At 42.5% G+C, this 20,033-nt stretch overlaps 1 long non-coding RNA gene across 1 annotated transcript in view; it reads right to left on the reverse strand.

The window, feature by feature from the left end:
• Nucleotides 1-20,033, reverse strand: part of LOC144819272 (uncharacterized) — a 171,456-nt gene that overhangs the window by 28,724 nt on the left and 122,699 nt on the right. Inside the window, exon 3 of the long non-coding RNA XR_013607254.1 lies at nt 15,926-15,961. This is a non-coding gene — a long non-coding RNA (uncharacterized LOC144819272). The remainder of the gene's footprint in view (nt 1-15,925; nt 15,962-20,033) is intronic.

The following is a 20,033-nucleotide window of genomic DNA, read 5'->3' on the forward strand; positions in this document are numbered from 1 at the left end:
TCATTCCTCTATTTCCCTTTGCCAACTTCCCATTTGATCTTCAAGGCTAATTAGAAAGCTCTGAGCCAACCTTTCAATTTTCTTTAAATCAGTGGACCATTGTGGTAGCCTGAGAAGAAAAGGGATTATTGAGAAGTTTAGATCCCAGAAACAGTGGGACATATTCACAAGAAAATGTAGGGGCGCTCAGCAGGGATTTGCCAGATTCACAAGAAAGCGGGGCACCTATGTGTTTCCCCCTAGAGCTGGCACAAAAAAAGCGGCCTGAGCGCCAGCACAGGTACCCTGCCGCCATGTTGCAAGGGTGACTGCGCTGCAGGAATGATTCTTTATGTGCAGTAAGGGACAGCTTCCTGGACATAAGCAATCAATAATGGTGATTTGCACCTCCTACGTGTGCTGCACAATGCAGCACACTTGGAAAGAGCAAAACACAAATAGAAATTAATAATTACTCTTCGTTGCGCCATTCCAATGCCTGGTATTCCATGGCATTCGTTTTTGCTGCTTCCTCATACTCTTCGTTGCGCCATTCCAATGCCTGGTATTCCATGGCATTCGTTTTTGCTGCTTCCTCAACCTTGTAAATCTGGGACAGCGTCAAAAAGTGATGGGTGTTGTGGGTGGAACGCCACAGCAGCACCCTTGGCACGCACCTTTGCAGCAGAGGACTGTGGCGGAAAGGGGCATATATACATGGTGGCGTTAAGTCATGTAAAGTGGCTTAGCGCCACCTTGGAAATATGGAAAATGGCGGTGTGCCATCAGAGCAATAAAAAAAGTGACGCTCCCGTGGCACTGGAGGCTTGTAGATCTGCCCCTGTGTGACTCAAGGGGCCACAGATTGAAATTCAGAGTCTGTTTCTTGGAGTGAAAAAAAGATTTATCATAAACTCAAAGTTAAAGTAATATAAATCATTCACAAAAACATACTCTAAATATACTAGATTATTAAGTGAAGATCAAATCGACGTACACTATTAGTCCTTAGTGACAAAGACCAAATCAAAATCTCTTTAATTGCAAAGATAAAGAGTGAGAATAAAATCTGATGAGTGGATGGATGGTTTCGATCCTTCTCCCCAAACATGGAAAAGATAGTCAGTGTCTACCTATCCCTACACTGAACTAAGAGTAAAGGAATCCTTATTGGTCCAAAAGCAAGAAAAGTTGTCTGCATCAGAACCTCAGTAGAGGTTCTGAAATAAAAAAACATGCACAGCATAAAGCCACACAATCAGAAGTCAGGAGAGATCTGCACCTCTCAAAGCCTAAATACATCTGTCCGCTTCAGAAAAGTTCAAAACACATGACCTCACATCATTCAACCTTGTAATTTCCATTTCCCATGAAGAGTCCCAGCACCTAAAATACTCCCATTTTCCGATCACAGTTTCTGAGGCATTTTTTAATTCCTCCCTGTGACAGATATCGTCAACTGGTAGCTCTCCCTGGATTTCTCATTGAATTTAATTGACCTTGCCAGTTCTTCCTCGCCTCACTATCTTAAAAATACAATGGTCCCTCACTTGCTACAAATGCTTTGGTCTGCATTTGCAAAAGGAAAGAAACATATTGAACAGCTTTCACGTTCAATGTTAAATTTCTCCACTGTAAACTGAAGGTCCACAGTCATGCTGACTTAGCAAGTTACTTTAAAAGCATGTACATTGTACAACACACATATAATCCTGTAAATACATCAATAACATACAAAGTTATTTATATATATTGTACTTCCACACGTGGATACACTTTTATTATTTAGAACACCAACACACTCATGATTCATTCTCTTCTAACGTTGGGAGAATGCACTGCATTAAATGCATTTTAGCGCATATCCAGTGCAATCTGAGCCTATAGATTAATATTGTCGACAGTCCAGTTGTCCCTAAAAGAAAAGTGGTTAATGCACATACACTCATTTAGAACACTCCATTAGTACACTTTCTATACTAGTGTAGTGTAGGGGTAAAAACACTGGTTGAAAAAAACAAAAAAAACGTGATTATAGGCCGTCCGAACATTTAAGGTTATAAAGCACTAGGCACTTTGAAGCCATTTTAACCGGTTGGTTGGTTTAAATAGGAAGTTTTTTATCTATCAGCGCTAGCAGCAAATCCCCAACTATGAGTCAATTGCGGTTTGTGATAATGACTTTTTGTTATGTTAGTGGAATACAAAAATACATTTTTGACCTTAGTCAAACCACCTTGTATTTAAAATTTTATCATGTACCAATGATGCTTTTTATGTGATACCACGGTTTTATTGTGAAACTTGTTTTATGCAATTTTGTAATGATTTTAAATAATCACGCAATAAACTACTACTACTACTACTACTACTACTACTACTACACATATGTTGACTATAATTGTATAAGGCAAATACATGAGGCTAAAAGTACACACATATGTGGCCTTATCACTAAAAAAGGAAGAGCAAAATGATGCTATTCCAATAACATGTCCTGTTCCACCATTTCCCTGCCAAATTTGTATTCAGATTCTGCAGGCCTGGAGAGCTCTGAAGCAGTAACTGTGGATTGTTGCTTAATATTGCCGGGGATCGCAGCTCGGCTGCCGGCACCTGGCTAGGCTGCGAGGCAGTTGACAATGTATGCATGCATGTTTCCGCTGCAATTAGCATTCATGAGGATGCGCAGCCGCGGGTCGCCAGATTGTACATTTCCCCTTGTGCAGTCATTCATATTTATGGCGGTGAAGACACAAAGCATTGTCCCCCCATGCATCCTCCAGCAGTGTTGATGAAAACACATCAGTCAGGGCAGGCGAGACACCGCCCCGCGCGCAGGACCAGGGAGAGAATATGAAAAGCAAACAGCTTGAAAAGGACATGTCAATCATCATAATAGATGGCTGCCTGCTAAATAGCAAACACTCTCAGTGCTTTAGTTTGGAAGGCAATGCAAGCATTAAGGTAGAATACTTAATGGGCACTCAGTGCGCGTCGTCTACCGCCTGCTAGGCTTGCTGTCTGGAACCTTAAATTGTATGCATATCCCCAGGAAGAGGATGGATGTGCAGCAATGAATCATCATTAGGTGGGAAGAGCTGGCCACCACCGTGCAATGTTTCTGTTCAAAGTCAAGAGGTAGACTCAGTCTGAGGAAGCAGCTCAGTCCCTTACGCGATGCATCGCTGCCGCAGATCCCTCAAGACACATCACCACTTCCCCTTCCCCTTGTGCATAGAAACTAGGAACAGGAAGTGGTGATCAGTATAAAGTGATAATATTTTACACTAACTCTTTCCTTCGACCCACATGGTGTCCCTGTTTCAACCTAGATGTTGTCAGGCACAACTTATTTCCAGTGCCCTGCACCACAAAGTTGTATGATGCAGAAATAGACCAACCGGTAGGAATGTATGACGTTACAATGCATACATTCATAAAGCATGCCTTTACAACTCAGCTTTTACATCCCAACATTCTTTACAATGCATACATTTAGTTTGCATGCCATTACAACGCATTCCATTACATCTCATTATTCCTTTACAACGCTTACCATTAAATTGCATTTAAGGTAAGTGTTGGATACTGTAGGGGTAGAAATTACTATTCTAACTCCAGGGGGTGCAACAGTAGGATAAGTGTTGGATACTGTAGGGGTAAAAAATATTATTCTAACTCCAGGGGGTGCAACAGTAGGATAAGTGTTGGATACTGTAGGGGTAAAACATATTATTCTAACTCCAGGGGGTGCAACAGTAGGGTAAGTGTTGGATGGTGTAGGGGTACTACGGGTTGTAGTGGTATGCGTTGTAATGGCATGCAATGTAATGCCTGCATTGTAGTGACATGCATTGTAGTGTCATGTGTTGTAGTGACATGCAATGTAATGCCTGCGTTGTAGTGAAATGCGTTGTATAGGATGTTACGATGTAATGACTGTGTTGCAAAGGTAGTGCGATGTAATGACTGCCTTGTAACGGTTGTTTCCCATCCTGTAGGGATGAGTACATTTCTAGTTGCAGGGGATGAAAACCCTGAAGCATGTGATAGAGGAACCAAGGACTCTGTCAGATGGCTGTGAAACAATGCCCTGGATGGAAGGTGTTGTTGGCGTTTATTTCCACACCCACACAGATTATCCTATGTGTGCACACTGGGCTTGCAGATGAAAGGCAAAGATGAGAAGTTGAAATGTGAAGGCAATTCGCCCTAGAATTTACAGTTTTATCGCACCATGATGCTGTTTACATTGTGGGCAAAAAGATGAGTCTAAAACTGGTCTAGGGTCCCATGCGTTCCCGATCAGAGGGGACCTGGTCTAGTAGTTCACAGTGAACCGTTGTTACATAGGAACAAGACCAAAGACCGGCGCATGGCCCAGTGTCATTAAAAGTGGCTGTGATTGATTCAGGGTTTGCACACATCACTTTTTAGGTTTGAGGTATATGGCATTTGCGCCTTTCATGGCAAATGTACAGGATATATGGGTCAACCTCCTCCAGCCATTGATTTCTTTTCCTCCAGATCCTCGATCCACGGCCTAGAGATATTGTCAAACTCATCTAGTTGCAACCGACAGGAGTATTTTGGTCTCATAGGGGCATATTAGCAAGAAGAGGCTATAATTATCGCTAACCCATGTTTGCGGCATTTTTTTTTTATCGCCGTCTATCGCTGGATTTCATCGCGGCATTATTAGCAACGCTTATCTCTAAGGCGATAAAAAATCCCCTGATAGCGGCGACAACCAGAAATAGCGTGAGAATACCAGTGCTAAATTAACTGCGCTAATGAAAAGCTTGCTAATAGGCAAGTGTGTACTTAACCTAACAATCCACCCTCCATTGACAAGATGGCTAAGTCAAGTTTCTATCAGGCGTTAAAATCAAGCGATAATCTCAGTTAGCAAGACTTTTGTAATCGCTTCGCGAGCATTGACTATAGGGGGAAGTTGTGTTTGCGACTGTTTCCAGTTACTTTTAGAGAGGAACGCCTACTTTGCATGTCATTAGCGATAAATATCGCTGGCATGGAAAGCAGCAAAAAAACAGGCGCTATTGCCAGTAAACTGTTGCTAACAGTTGTTAGCGACAGCTTGCTAATAGGGCGATAAAAATATTGCCGCTTTAGCGGCAAAAAATGCTGCTAAAGCAGCGATACAGCCCTTGATTATATGCCCCATTTTTTTCTGTTGGCTGTTAGATGTATCCTTTCACCTCTATATGAATGTATTAGGGACTAGTTAGTGCTAGCACTGGAGAGCAAGCTCTTATGGAAATGTATGAAAAAGTGCTTTATTTTCTGCACAGTTCACTCTCTTGTGCTGGTGCGTCACCCACCTTGTAATTGTTTACTCAATAGTCTGCTATTAGTTTACCCTTCTAAGATCTCTACTGTGTTTATAATCCGTCAGAAAGCCTCCTTGCAGCAGTGCGGAGAGAGCTCTGACAAGCATAATTCATCCTGCCACGAGTGGAGAGCAAGTGCTGGTGCACCCAACTGAAGGTACACAAAAGAAAGCAACCCTTTTTAGTTTGAGACTAGTAGACAGAGCATGCAGTGTTTTTGTGAGGCATATTGTAACTTAACATGAACATAGATGGGTTTAGGGAACTGAGGGCCAGATGTATCAAACGTATTACTGTTTGCAATCGGGCCAATTAGCAGAAATGGCCCATTTGCGAACTGTAAAAAGCCTTTTGGGATGTACCATCCCAAAAGGCATTCCCAAAATAGAGAATCGCAATTTTTGCAATTACCTATTTTGCAAATGCTTTTTTGGGAATCACAATTTGCGACTCCTTAAATGCAATGCAGGAAGCAAGAAAAATGTACGACCTGGCTTCAAGGAATCACAAATTACCACCAACTCCAAGTTGCAAATTGCTAGAAAAATGCAAATTTTTGCATTATTCTAAATTCCATGTGGCGCACACACATGCCCTTAGGGCATGTACGTGCACCACATGTGCATACTTACCTTTTTTGGGGGTGCATCAGGGTGGCCTTTTGGCCCCCTTGCACTCTTAAAATTGCATGAACAATTTGCGAGTACCTATTTGGCATTCGCAAATTGTGAATGTACTCCTATTCATTCCTATGGGCCTCTAGGCCCAGAGAAATGAATGGGAAGGTATTCCTAAATAGCGAATCGCAATTTGCGATTCGCTATTAAGGAATATATTGGCATCGCAATTATTTTTACAAGTCCTTCATACATTGTAGTTTGCAATTCTTAAATAGTGAATCAGTAAAATTAGCTATTTTAAGAACTGCTAAAGCAATTTTTGATACATCTGGCCCTAAGGTTTTTTTTGTGTATGCACTCTGTAATGAAATGCCATTTTTGTATGGCCACCCCCAAGTTTTCCGACTGATGCCGCAGGTTTTTTAGACTCTGAGAGTGCACTGAGTCCTGCTAAACAGACCTCCGGGCCAGTGTGTTACCCTAAATATGTCAAATTGGCAGTACCCATTTAGAAATGGGTAACTTACCTGAAAGTCCCTTATAAATGTTGCCCTGGTACCCAGGGCATGTAAGTTAGAGGGGTACCCTTGGGCTTGCAGCACTGGTGGTGCCACCTTGGAGGTCCCCCAAATAAAACAAGTCCCCCAGTCCGTGAGTGCAGACTGGCAGAGCAGTAGTGGACTGCTAGCATGACTTTGCAATTGAGAGCAATAGCAAAGCCACTACTTCTCCTGGACATGTGTGTCTGTCATCCCTCTGGGAGGCCCACTGATCCCTAAAGGCAGGGTGCAACATATGACACAACCGTTTTTACCCTGGAAAGACTTGGTCGCCCAATTGGCGAGTACAGAGTCACACTCTGACCCGTCAGCTGTGCTAAGTCCAGAGCAGTGTGACCAAAGTGGGTCACTCCAAGGTACCAAGCAACTCATTACATTAAACCTGATTTGTATATCAAGATGAAATTATTGTAACTTGTTGCAGTGTGTAGTTTTAGCAAAGCTGACACCACTTTGTTGCCTTTAAAACTCCTGTGCCTTACCCCACACATATGGAGCCTGTTCCACGAGACAGCTTTCTGCCCTCCTGGAGAGATGTGCTAACCACTCTCTGGAAGGAGAGCAATGGGGGATTGCATACCATGGAGGTGACACCTCCCTCCTGCAGGAAGCCACTTGGGTGTTCGCCCCAAAGGCATGCTTCAGATGTAAATCCACCCTTGAAGGGCAGATGTGTAGCCCCAGGGGGAGGGCTGCCCCATTGCCCAGGTGGACAGGCTGGCACTGGAGGCAGAGAGGAGAAACAAGTTGCCAAATGGGTTTCCCCAGGTGTGTGTAACCCTGAGGTAGCCACACCCCATGGGAGGGCTAGTGAGGTCTGGACACCAGGAGAGGGGCCTCGCCAAATTAGGAGTGGGCTGAAAGTTGCACCCTGGAATACCCAGACACCACACTCCTCAGGAAGGGAACCTGATAGCCCATTTAATACCAACTGCATCCTGCCCAGAGAGCACTTTCCTAGCATAAAGAGGACACTCCTGCCACCCAGACCTCAGATCTCGACTTACTTGGAAGAAGGACCTACGAAGGACTGCTCTGCTGAACCAAGGTACTGGCAAAGAGATGCTGCACAGACGAGAGCTGCACCTGCTGCACCTGGTGGCCAGCAAAGAGAGGGACTGTGCCTGGTGTGTCCTGCTCGAGGAGAAGCTGTCTGCAGAGCCCACTCAAACCAAGAGAATCTTAGGGGCATATAACTGGCCTCTTGTTCGCAGCACAGCGACATAACAGCTGAAGAAGGGTGCTGCTGGGGCAAGTTCTTAGCCAAAGATGTTCAAGCCACTACCACCACCGCAGTACCAAGATCCAACGCACAGAGTTGAAACTATGTCCGTTGAGCCCAGGAGTCCTGTCGGAGAGTTGCTGTGACCCTCAGAAGGTGAGTTATCGGCTCAGGATTGATTGGCTTGAGACCACAACAGCAGGCGACTGGTAGTCCAGTGGAGACTGGACTTTGGCCAGACCGGAGAGGACTTCGGATAAAGTGCCTTCCTCTGAAAATTTATCTGTCCTTGAGGACCTGCTGGTCCCCTTTACTGGCTCCATGCTTGAGTTGGTCGCCCAAGTACTTGTAGCCGACCGCATTGACACTTACCTAAGTTTTCTTTGGCAAAGTGTCCAGTTTGTTCACTTTGCCAAGGCTTGCCTGTGGTTGAGGGGAATTGCACTGATTTAATTTCTGCTCATGAAATTTATATCTCTTGAACCTTCAGATGGATATTTTTTATTCTAATCTTATAAAAATACGGTCTATTTTTATAAATTGGTGTCGGATTTCTTGAGTGTTGTGTCGATTTCTTCATCAATTGTTTTTGTGCTGTTTAATTGATTAACATGCCTTGTGTGCAAGCCTTGCTGCTCCGTGCCACAGCTACCCAGGTTTGAGCTGAGCATTTTTACACTTGCAGTCAAAACCTACTAGCCTTAAACAGGTTGGTAAGTGTATTACACAAGAGCTCGCACAGCCACACCATAGATAATACGCCCCATTTCCTCACACACTCACAGAGTCCTAAAAGTCAACAAAAATGGGTTCAGAAAACGGGAAGGATGAAGGCAAAAGGTTTAGGGGGTCACCCTACAGAAAGAATTAAGTCCAGCAGTATCTAAGCTAGTTAGACCTATGTGTTTACGAAAGTGATTAATTGGTATGAGTGTGGATTATATAATCTGACGAATGCTTGCTTATATAATGCAGTTTAAGGAACAAGCTATACAGTATGTGTATTTACTTATAGAGAACGATGGGGCAATGTTACACTTAAATTGAAAATGCCAGGAATCTTTTGTTATACTGGAATGTACTTTGAATAATGGCACAATAACATTTGTTTAAAAAAAAAGGAATAAGCTTCAGTGTATATCAGAGCCAGAGAGTCTGTACTCATAGAATTAGTAGTTGCCTTTTTTAGAGAATGAAATGTGGTTACGCAAAAAGCTAAGTAATAGCAAGTGCCTAGATATTATTTAAGTTTCAGTTCTGGGAACATCCGAATTACTGAAAACCCTAAAGAGTCTAAAACATGAAGATACAGTATTTATTGCAGTATGTGTTAAAATATTCTATATAAAGATAAGGTACTAAGGGCCAGATGTAGGTTATCCAAGATTACCGATTCTTAAATACCGAATCATACCGATTCGGTATTTAAGAACTGGCAATCGGGATGTACGTATTTTCACCGATTTAATTACAGAATCGGTATGATTCGGTAATTACCGAATCGGTATTTACCGATTCGGTAATTGCCATTCATTCCTATGGGGCTGGAGGCCCATAGGAATGAATGGCAATTACCGAATCGGTAAATACCGATTCGGTGATTGGGGGAAACATTGAAGGGTGGCAGGGTGTCACTTTAACACCCTGTTGCACCTCTCAATTGTGCATGGGTGCACATGTTGCAGACATACATGCCCTTAGGGCATGTATGTCTGCAACATGGCACTGTTTAAAAAGCAAAATAAATGCTTTTGTAAAGGGTTTTCATAATTTACCACCAACTTCTATTTGGTGGTAAATTAAGAATTCTTAAACCCCTTTAGCACTGATTACAGCGCTACCTACATGTCAAAATACAGATTCGGTAATTATACCGATTCGGTATTTTACCGATTCGGTAAATTACCGAATCTGTATTTTAACATGCCCCTACATCCCAAACTCCAAATACCGGTCGGTAACGGCCGAAATCGGCCATTACCGACCGGTATTTGCCTTCCTACATCTGGCCCTATGTGCTTGTTTAGGAGCAGTTCCTGTTGGATACAAATAATGATCACATTCAATAATATTTTGACGCCAAGTAGTTTGGAATTGATCAGATGTGATCATTATCTCATATTCTAAGATCTGGGGAACAACATATCGAAGGTTTGGATGTAGTGGCTTCGTAGAAGTGACTCAGTGAAATCTTGTAGATTTCACTGCGTCACTTTTACAAGGCTTTCTTGCGTCGGAACGCCCACCCTGCATACATTATACCTGACACAGGTATAATGTATGCAGGGCTTTACAACGTGACATATCTCGCTAGATGCGTCGCATTGTGAATGTGTCACAACGTGGCGCATAGTTTACGATGCCTTTTCGTTACAAAAGTGATGCTACAGCGGTGTACAACTGTTGCAAGCGGCTTGTAAGTCTGCCCCTACGACACATGTAACTGAGATTCCTGCAGAAAGAGGCTTTTGTGCAAGGATCATAATTCAATGGGGCCACTGTAATCAGGCCCTAAAGATATCAGTCTTGTCCTTGTATATCGACTAGGACCAACCTGATTTCAGTGCCCATTAGAGTGACAAGTCCAGGTGGTGTCATGCAAGTGTCTCAGTGGGCAAGCTTTTACCTTTTCTTTTTCCCTGGGTATACTGCTGACCAACATATTTATGTTGCATGTGGTTGGCTGCCGATATAGAGAAGTTCAGAAAAGTTCAGAAAAGTTCATCACTCCCGTTGGATCCAGAAGGTAAACAGACAAAATATCGACTACAAAATATCGAATGGACATAATATCGAGTACAAAATATAGACTGGACAAAATATATAATGGACAGAATATAGAAATCAAAAATATCGTTTTGAAGGTAAGTAATCTAATATCGAATTTTTAAATATAGATAGTCAAAATATCGAAGTACATAATATAGGTTACTAAAAATATCGAACATTTAATAATATCGAATTTTTTATAGTGTATTTTATGTGTTAAAAGTGTTTATTTATGTTATAATGTAATTTAAGTAATGAATTTAATGTTATTTAAAGTTTGCGTAATTTAAATCTGTAGTGGGTTGTGGGTTTATAGGGGAATAGGGTGGGAAGTAATTTAATTATAACTAATTAAATATGTAAATTTATTTATTGGTATTTGTTTATTATTAATTGTTAATTAAGTTTTATTTTGTAATTAAATTTTAATTGCCAATTAATTTTATGTAATTGATTAATTGATAATTATGTTAATCTAACTAATGTAATTTCTGTAGCGGGTTGTGGGTTAATAGGGGAATAGGGTGGGAAGTAATTTAATCATAATTAATTAAATATGTTAATTTATGTAGTGTTATTTATTTATAATTAATTGTCAATTAATTGTTATTTGGTAAATAATTACATTTTAATTGCAAATTAATTTTATTTAATTGATTAATTGATAATTATGTTAATTTAACTAATTTAATTTTTGTAGCGGGTTTTGGGTTTATAGGGGAATAGGGTGGGAAGTAATTTAATTATAACTAATTACATATGTTAATTTTTTTTGTATTAGATTTTAATTGTCAAGTAACTTTTTAATTACTAATTAATTAATTGTTAATTTGTAATTAATTAGTATTAATAGATAACTAATTGTAATGATTAATTTAAATTAGTATTTGTAATTGAATAATTATTATATTATATTAAATTGGTAATTACTTTTAATTATTTTTTTATAGATATTAATATCTATATTTGTTTAAATAATATATGAAGTATCTACTTTCCCTACTGTTCCACTCACTGGAGTGGGAATAGTAATTTTTACCCCTACGCTATCCAACGCTTTCCCTACAGTTGCACTCTCTGGAGTGGGAATAGTAATTTTTACCCCTACACTATCCAACCCTTTCCCTACTGTTGCACTCTTTGGAGTGGGAATAGTAATTATTACCCCTACGCTATCCAACGCTTTCCCTACTGTTGCACTCTCTGGAGTGGGAATAGTAATTATTACCCCTACGCTATCGAACGCTTTCCCTACTGTTGCACTCTCTGGAGTGGTAATAGTAATTTTTACCTCTATGCTATCCAACGCCTTACCTACTGTTGCACTTTCTGGAGTGGGAATAGTAATTTTTACCCCTACGCTATCCAACGTTTTCCCTACTGTTGCACTTGCACTCTCTGGAGTGGGAATAGTATTTTTTACCCCTACGCTATCCAACCCTTTCTGTACTGTTGCACTCTCTGGAGTGGGAATAGTAATTTGTACCCCTACGCTATCCAACGCTTTCCGTACTGTTGCACTCTCTGGAGTGGGAATAGTAATTGTTACCTCTATGCTATCCAACGCCTTATCTACTATTGCACTTTCTTGAGTGGGAATAGTAATTTGTACCCCTACGCTATCCAACGCTTTCCCTACTGTTGCACTCTTTGGAGTGGGAATAGTAATTTGTACCCCTACGCTATCCAATGTTTTCCCTACCGTTGCACTCTTTGGAGTGGGAATAGTAATTTTACCCCTACGCTATCCAACGCTTTCCCTACTGTTGCACTCTCTGGAGTGGGAATAGTAATTTTTACCCCTATGCTATCCAACCCTTTCTCTACTGTTGCACTCTCTGGAGTGGGAATAGTAATTTGTACCCCTACGCTATCCAACCCTTTCTCTACTGTTGCACTCTCTGGAGTGGGAATAGTAATTTGTACGCTAACGCTATCCAACGCTTTCCCTACTGTTGCACTCTCTGGAGTGGGAATAGCAATTTTTACCTCTACGCTATCCAACCCCTTATCTACTGTTGCACTCTCTGGAGTGGGAATAGTAATTTTTACACTTCCGCTATCCTACGGTAATAATATTGGATATTTTTTAATTATATTATGTTACTCTATATATATATGTTTTAACAAATATGATTGTAAAAAATTTTCTTTATAACTTTAATTAATTATTTAATATAAGGTAATTTAAGTATTTTTAAGTATATTTTAGTAATTGTTTTTTAATGTTAATTTAATTTAACATTGTTTTTAATAAAGTCGAAATTTTTATAAACTATATTTTTGTAAACGATATTTTTTACTCGATATTTTTGTACTTACCGGTTTGTAGATACAAAGTCGATATTATGTCTGTCGATATTTTTTTTCCGATATTTTTGCTAGTCGATATTATGTCCCTCGATATGTCAGTGATCCGATCCAGAATTCAGGTTAGTGTATTCTGACATGGATCTTGCACTCTTACGGGGATTACTTGTCCTCCCTGCATGCTTAGAAAATTGTTTAGCTGAGATCCCACTTGCTTCTGCAAACACTGTTGGAGATTTGAGAGCCCCAAACTCACCCATGTTTATTTGGAAGTCATCTCAAATCTGGAAGGGAAATCTGAAAAAAACAATGCAAGGCTTTAAATAGACTAAATAAGGGTCTAACATAAGGATTGGCATCAAGCCTGTCCAGCACGAGGTTTTATCAATTCAACCTTTCTACCCAGGACTGAGGAGGCAACATTTCCACATTTTATTTTTCAACAACAAAGATGGGTATTTTGCTCTGGAAGGGATTGGGGCACGGAGAAAATATGCGGCATAAAGTCTTTTTGTGTACAGTGGGTGACCACTAAGAATTTTACTGCAACAACTCACCAGTTATACTGTCTGCCAATAGCTTCTTGGCGTGATTTAAGGGCATCAATTAGAGTTGAAGAGTGCCATGTCTACAGTTCTCTCCCTGCACTTGCACTCCTCTGGCTACCTAGCACCAACTCAGGCATCCTTGTGCAAGGATGCCTGTGTTATGGGCTGGATCGTTTCTGCGCAGGAAGGAATGCAATACTGCACAAAAACAATTAGGAGAGCCATATTCCTATTTCTATGCCTGATGCATCATGCATAGAACATCATCTTCTTCAAAATGGATGCCTGCCCCTGCAGGCACTATTATTTCTGCAGCTCACAGTCAAGCAGAGCTATGTCTGTTTTCCATTGACATTGTTCTTTCTTGCCTAGAAGAACATTTTCCAACACAGGCTCAGTAAATTGCAAATGAACCAAAGACTCTTCTGCTAGCTCACTGTATTGCATTACTTCACAATAAATTACTGTTGTTTTGTAACTAGATTGTCCTGTCGTCTCCGGATGACAATCATAGAGGAACTGGGTCAATACAAATGTAGTGAAATAGTGCTTCGATAAGCGTTTCCTAAACTGTGGGTTGCTAACCGATTTTTGGTGAGTCTGGAAAGTCAGAGTAATACAAAAGATGCGTTGGAATTCTGTTTATCTTGTCACATTTGATGGAGCTACAAAGACAGACGTCAAATATTAGGCTATGGCTTCTGACTGATGTTGCTTATTCGTTTAACATGGGGATTGGTGCTTACCTTTCTTTCTCTAACTGCAAAGTGAGAGGAGTTTTTAAAGTGAATAATGTGAGAATCTTGCTGGAGTCCTGGGATTATGAAAGGAAAAGCTGTAGGATGTTTGCAACACACAACAAAATGTAAATACCTGTAAATGAACTGTATGCATTCAGCAGTTAGGAAAGCAAATACGAAGACCTGTTTTGTAATTCTGAAATGTGCTGGACACAGAGATTTTAATAGGATCAAAACAATTCAAGGCACTTTACTTGGTGATCCACATGTAATAAATATTCACAGATACCTGGTTTCCACACATTATCATTTGTGTGCTTTATAGTTTTATCAGTAAAGCTGTGTGTCTCTGAAAACTTACGGCCTGATTACGACTTTGGTGGTGTGGGAATGGGCCACCATGCCAGCGCCCCGCTCCTACACCCCCAAAGTCGACTTCTGCCCACCATCCAGATTACAAGTCATTTTGTGGTCTGGTGGGCTGGCTGCATGGCGGTTGTGCAGCGGTCCCGTTCTAGAGCGCGTATATGAGCCTTTGAACTGAAGCACCGAAGAAGCACCAAAGCAAGTTCCTCCATGGTATGGACTGTGCAGTTTATGCTGTGCAGGAACAGAGGTGTATGCACACAAGGGGGCACACCATATGCCCCCCTACATGCACCTCCTTGCACAGGGGCACCAGGGGGCCCTGTAGAGCCCTTTTGACAACCACACTTTTCATGGTGAGATTACCGCTATGAAAACTGTGGAGGTCAGGAAATTCATAATATGCTTAGTGGTGCCGCAAAGGGATATTGCGGCCCAGACCACTGCTTCGCCAACAAGGGATCTCGTATCCCCGGCAATTGCAGCGGTCCTATGGCGGTCCAACTGTGGTAGTCGTATTGCGGAGGTCAGACCACTGGTGTGGTGGTCCCTGACCGCCACTGCACCTCCATCACGATGGACCGCCGAATTCTTAATTAGGCCCTTAGAATTCATTTCAGTGGAAAATGTGCAGTCTGTAAATGACAATGGGCTACCAAACGATGCTTTAATCGTGGTTAAAAATTCCCAACCTCATGTCCAATAAAAGCAGGTAAGTTGCAAACGTTTGCCAATGTAACAATTTGGCTGTGGTTCTAAAAAGTTTGGGAAGCACTGGCTTAGATGGTAAGGTGCTTTGATTTGCCTAGATTGTAATTCTTTTGCTCACACCATGATGAATCTGCAGTTTTAATGATATTCAATGAGGAGATTTCCTATATAAACCCTTGATTTTGGGGTGAGCCAGAACTTTTCTGATACTTTTCCCATGCTGCTAGGGATGCAGCCCAATGACTTATTGACTTTGCTGCTCATTGAGACTTAGAATAATTGCTTACTATTCTGTAATGCCTTATTCCTGAGAGCCATTATGATAATGACTCATGTATCCGCATTTTACAAATTATATTTTGTGCGCTTTTTAAATGTAACTTATTTATTCAGTTTCTGTGACTAAAGTAACCACATTGTTTACATGGATTTTGGTGCCTTGCCTTGGGACACAGTGCCTCATAAAATTGAAGTTTAACCCCTTCCATGCGTTGGACGGCCGCCGGCCGTCCGACGTCACGGTGGGCGTGTGCGGAGGACGGCCGGGGGCCGTCCGAACCACGCCCACGCCGTAAATCACCCGCACCGAGGCGGAATTTTCGCCGCGGTCAAGGGGTTAACACTGTTCTTAGGTGTTATTGAGGTTATCATTTTGGGATGTAAGAATTTAGTGGTTTCTCTGGGGAGCACTGAGTAGGCCCTCTGTCAGAATAAGGGGTACGTGGAAGAAGAGAGTGAGGATTTACCTGATTTTCACCCAGCAGGCGCTGACACTGCCATCTCTGCAAATCAAAGAAAGAACACCGCTTTACTTTTCAGACACACAACCCGGAAGCAGAAATGCTTGAAGGACAAGGTTAGGCATTAGATACAGAGACAAAAGGAAGCCTGAACAAACGTGAAGATGAGACCCGGAAGAAAGAGTAAGCAACCTCGGACCTGGAACACCAATGATCACTAGAGAATGCTGTCGAAGACAGTAGGGGCCCAGCCACATCCGGCAATGCCGCCGAAGCCCATGCCGAAGTGTCGGGACAATAAAACTTTTGGGACCACTACAACACTGCTGACAGTAAATTGTAGCTCCCAGGGTCCCGCCGGCAGGACGTTTTGCCCACCCACACTCCTGGAGCAGCGTGGCTTAAATAGGTGCGTGAAAGGCTATGGGTCTGGCAGGGAAAACGGGAGAGGGCTTCTGCGGTTTCGGGCTAGGGACTACACTAAGGGCTTAAAAACCTTTCAGACAGAGCTACACAGCTAGCAACCAGGCAACCACTGAAACATATATTAAGACTTATCCCTGCAAAGGGTTTCCCCCCAAAGGCTCAAAACAACCTGTTAGTTCTGCCTATAATGTATTTTGATTACTTTAGTCAGCTTACCTGACTACAGTAAGAAGATGGAGACAAAGGTAGCTCCTGTTTGTTTATTTTTTTTTTGTCATTTACCTAGAGTGCACTCAGAAGCTATAACTCCCTATGATTAAAATAGGGATGATGCTCCAAAGGCGACGACGAGTCAATCAGAAAAGGACCTAATATTGGTAAAATTCATATTATAGTTTTAATGTACTGTGGCATAAACAGTCAAGAAACCTATCTGCACTTTCTCTTTCCACCAAGGATGATGGCGGAGAGAACTCCGAACCCTTGTAGAATTAATTAGCAAAATAAAACTACAACAATCATATTCCTTGCAGTGTCATTTCTCACAGCCCCCTAACCCTAGAAAGTTTCACATTATACCTTCTGTAGGAAAGTGCCCTTTTTTGCATGGTTATCTCCCACCTTTTGCCTGATGCTTGATGCACTTCGACTTGATGTGCCCTGGATTCCTGCTAATCAGGTTCCCTGGGCCTATGTTCTGTCCCACAACTGTACCTTTGTACCCACAATTGGCAAATCTCTGGCTACAGGCAAGCCCCCTGTAAAAGGTACTATGTGTACCACGCACACTGTGACCAGGGAAGGCCTCTAAGGGCTGCAGCACCTTTTGTATCACCCTTAGAGGTCCTGCACCTTGACACTCATAGAAAAGTGAAGAGTTGACATGGCATACCTCCCTGTGTAGACCTCCACCCAGCGAGAGTCTTTGCTGTGAGGTACCGACGGATAGAGCGGGGCCTCATGTACTGATAACTCAAGCGGGATCTGAGTGAGGTCTAGACCTGAACAAGCAGTGATTTCATCAATCATCACACGTGTTTCAAGGATTAGAAACAGGATATACATTGTATGTATTTATTCTTTATTTAATGTTGCAGTGACATTACATCTTTAGATGTCCTGACAAAAGCCAAGGAGCGTTATCCCTAAGGTTGAAACATGTTGATCACATAGACAGTGATTAAATCTCAACTGTCTTTCTGTTCACCTGCACTTTTGATTTTAATTTGGAAAACTCTGCTGTGTATACACCAAAGGAATGGTTGTATTGTATATCTCGGGAGTTTAATCCTATTTTATCTCACAGTTTTTCACTTTATGCACTGCTCTTTCACAATAACTTTGGAAGTAATATCTCCCCTGTTTGCACTTCTTTCTTGTGAGAATCCACAAGAGGATACACCTATTTTCCTTTTTCTTCCTAATGCTGAAGGGAGAACCTGATATAGTTGTTTGGTAAAATACCCAGACACTGGGCACACACTTACGTGCAATGATGGGATACCAAATATCCTAGAGTGGCTTCGCTTCACTTTTTCTGTTGTTTGTACTTTATTTATCTGCATCGTTGTGCCTTCTTTTCACTCCCTTAATATACAGTGGTGAGTGAGAATAACAGTACATATCTATAGATTGTAGATCGGAAACACATAGATTATTAGACCACCTCATTTTCATTGTTGTTGTTATACATCCCTGTGTGCCATGCCTGCAACCCACTACCTGAGGCCTAGGTAAGTCACCCCTGTAGCAGGGTGTACTATACCACAGGTGAGGGTACAGTTGTATGAACACTGTACCCCTACAGTGTCTAAATCCATTCTTAGACATTGTAAGTGCAGTAAAGCCATAAAGAGTATATGGTCTGGGAGTTGGTCATTAGGAACACCACAGCTCCATTATGGATTTACTAAAATCTAGAACGTTTGGTACCAAATTTCTCAGCACACTAAACTCACACTGATGCCAGTGTGGCCTCTAATGTAAAATGCACTCAGAGGGCATCTTAGACATGCCCCCTGAAAAACGACCAGCCCTGGTGAGGTTCCTGAATGGCTACCCACCATTTGCCACCACCAGACAGGTTTCTGGACCCCTAGATAGAGGGCCTCTGCTCTCTGGGTCCAGAAAGAAAGTCTGTTCTCGGCAAAGATGTCCTGCCTCCTCCCCCAGGATGGGCTGGGTCCACGAAGGGAAAGCTTCAAAGGCCTGCTGCCTTTGTTAGCTGACTCTGCCTTTTGTTGCCTCCAGCAACTGGCTCACACTGACTCTGACCCCCACTTTCAGCAGGAGAGTCAGCAGGAAAACCAGGTGAGGAAGATAGGTGTGCCCACCTTTGCCAACCCCACCCCTCAGGTGGGGAAGACGAGGTGAAGCGCACAGCTCAGTCCCCTCCATCTTAAATATGAGGGGACACATCCAATTAGAGAAAGGCTCATGGCCCCATCCCACTAGAGGGTGGCATAATAGGGGGTGTACTCACCGCAAGGAAGGGACCTATAGTTCCCAACCTGAACACCACTGTAATGCCCCGAAATTTAATATTTAGTGGCAACCCTGAATTTTCCCTCCTCAGATTAGAGGAAGACAGAAGAAGGACAGAAGAACCATGCTGACCCAGGAAGAAGAGACCATAAACTACTTTGGCCCCAGCCCTACCCGCCTTTCCCAACATCAACCTGCCCACAGCGAAACAATGGTGTGTCCAGTAGCCAGCAGCCATCCAGAACCCAGTGGGCCTTCCCTACCTTCATCTAAAGGACTCTGTCTCCCATGAGCACTGGATTTGCTTAATCCAAGACTCCAACTCAGAACCCGGATCCAGGTGTCTCCGCTGTTCTTCACCACTCTATACCCGACGCCCACGGCCTGAGTTTGAGTGGCCCAACACCAGGAGGAGATCTCCCCAGTGATCCTGACCTGGGATCTGGTTATCTCAGACCTTTCTCGAGCTTTAGACCAACACCTGCAGCCTCAACCTGAGGGGTACCCCCACCGCGATCGTAGCTGGTAAGAAGATCCAACGCCTTAAGACACCCCTGCACCAAACGCCCCACAGTCTTGGGTGAACCAGCAGACGGTGAACAGGCCTCCTCCAAGAACCCAACTTACCTCTCCTTCAGGTAGTTGACTTCAGGAAACCTCCTTGTCAGAGCCTGCAGCTTTTCTTCCAAACCAGAGATCTCCTTTGAAAACCACAGTGCACCGATATCTTCATGGCACTCTGCATCCGGCTGCCCCTGGGCAGCTGGTGGTGCAGCTCCTGTAGCGTTTGTTGGCCCCTGCAGTGCTGATCCTAACTCCTGGAGCTTTGCTCCCACAACCCAGTGGCCTGCTCGTAAGTAGCCCCTGACCAAAATTCCCCTATGCCTTCTGGCTAACATAAGGCCCCTGCACTCTGCACCCGGCCACCCTGGTGGGTGATTTGAGTGCCTCCTTGAGCTGGGGTAACTGCGGCTTTTACCCCCAAAAAGCTATTCTTATAGGTCCTTTACTTACCTGCAAACCGATAACATTTTTTTTCTCCATAGGAACCCATGCTGTGGTTTTTCCTCTGAAATGTTGTGTTGAACTGACGTTTGTATTGAAATCAAAGTAATTTTGCTTTAAACCCAAAATTGTCATATTTACCTGTATTTTGTAAGACCCATTGTGTGCTATCTAGGCATATCACACCAAGGAGTCAAAG

The sequence above is a fragment of the Lissotriton helveticus genome, chromosome 2_1 (genome assembly GCF_964261635.1).
Source record: "Lissotriton helveticus chromosome 2_1, aLisHel1.1, whole genome shotgun sequence".
NCBI lineage: Eukaryota > Metazoa > Chordata > Amphibia > Caudata > Salamandridae > Lissotriton > Lissotriton helveticus.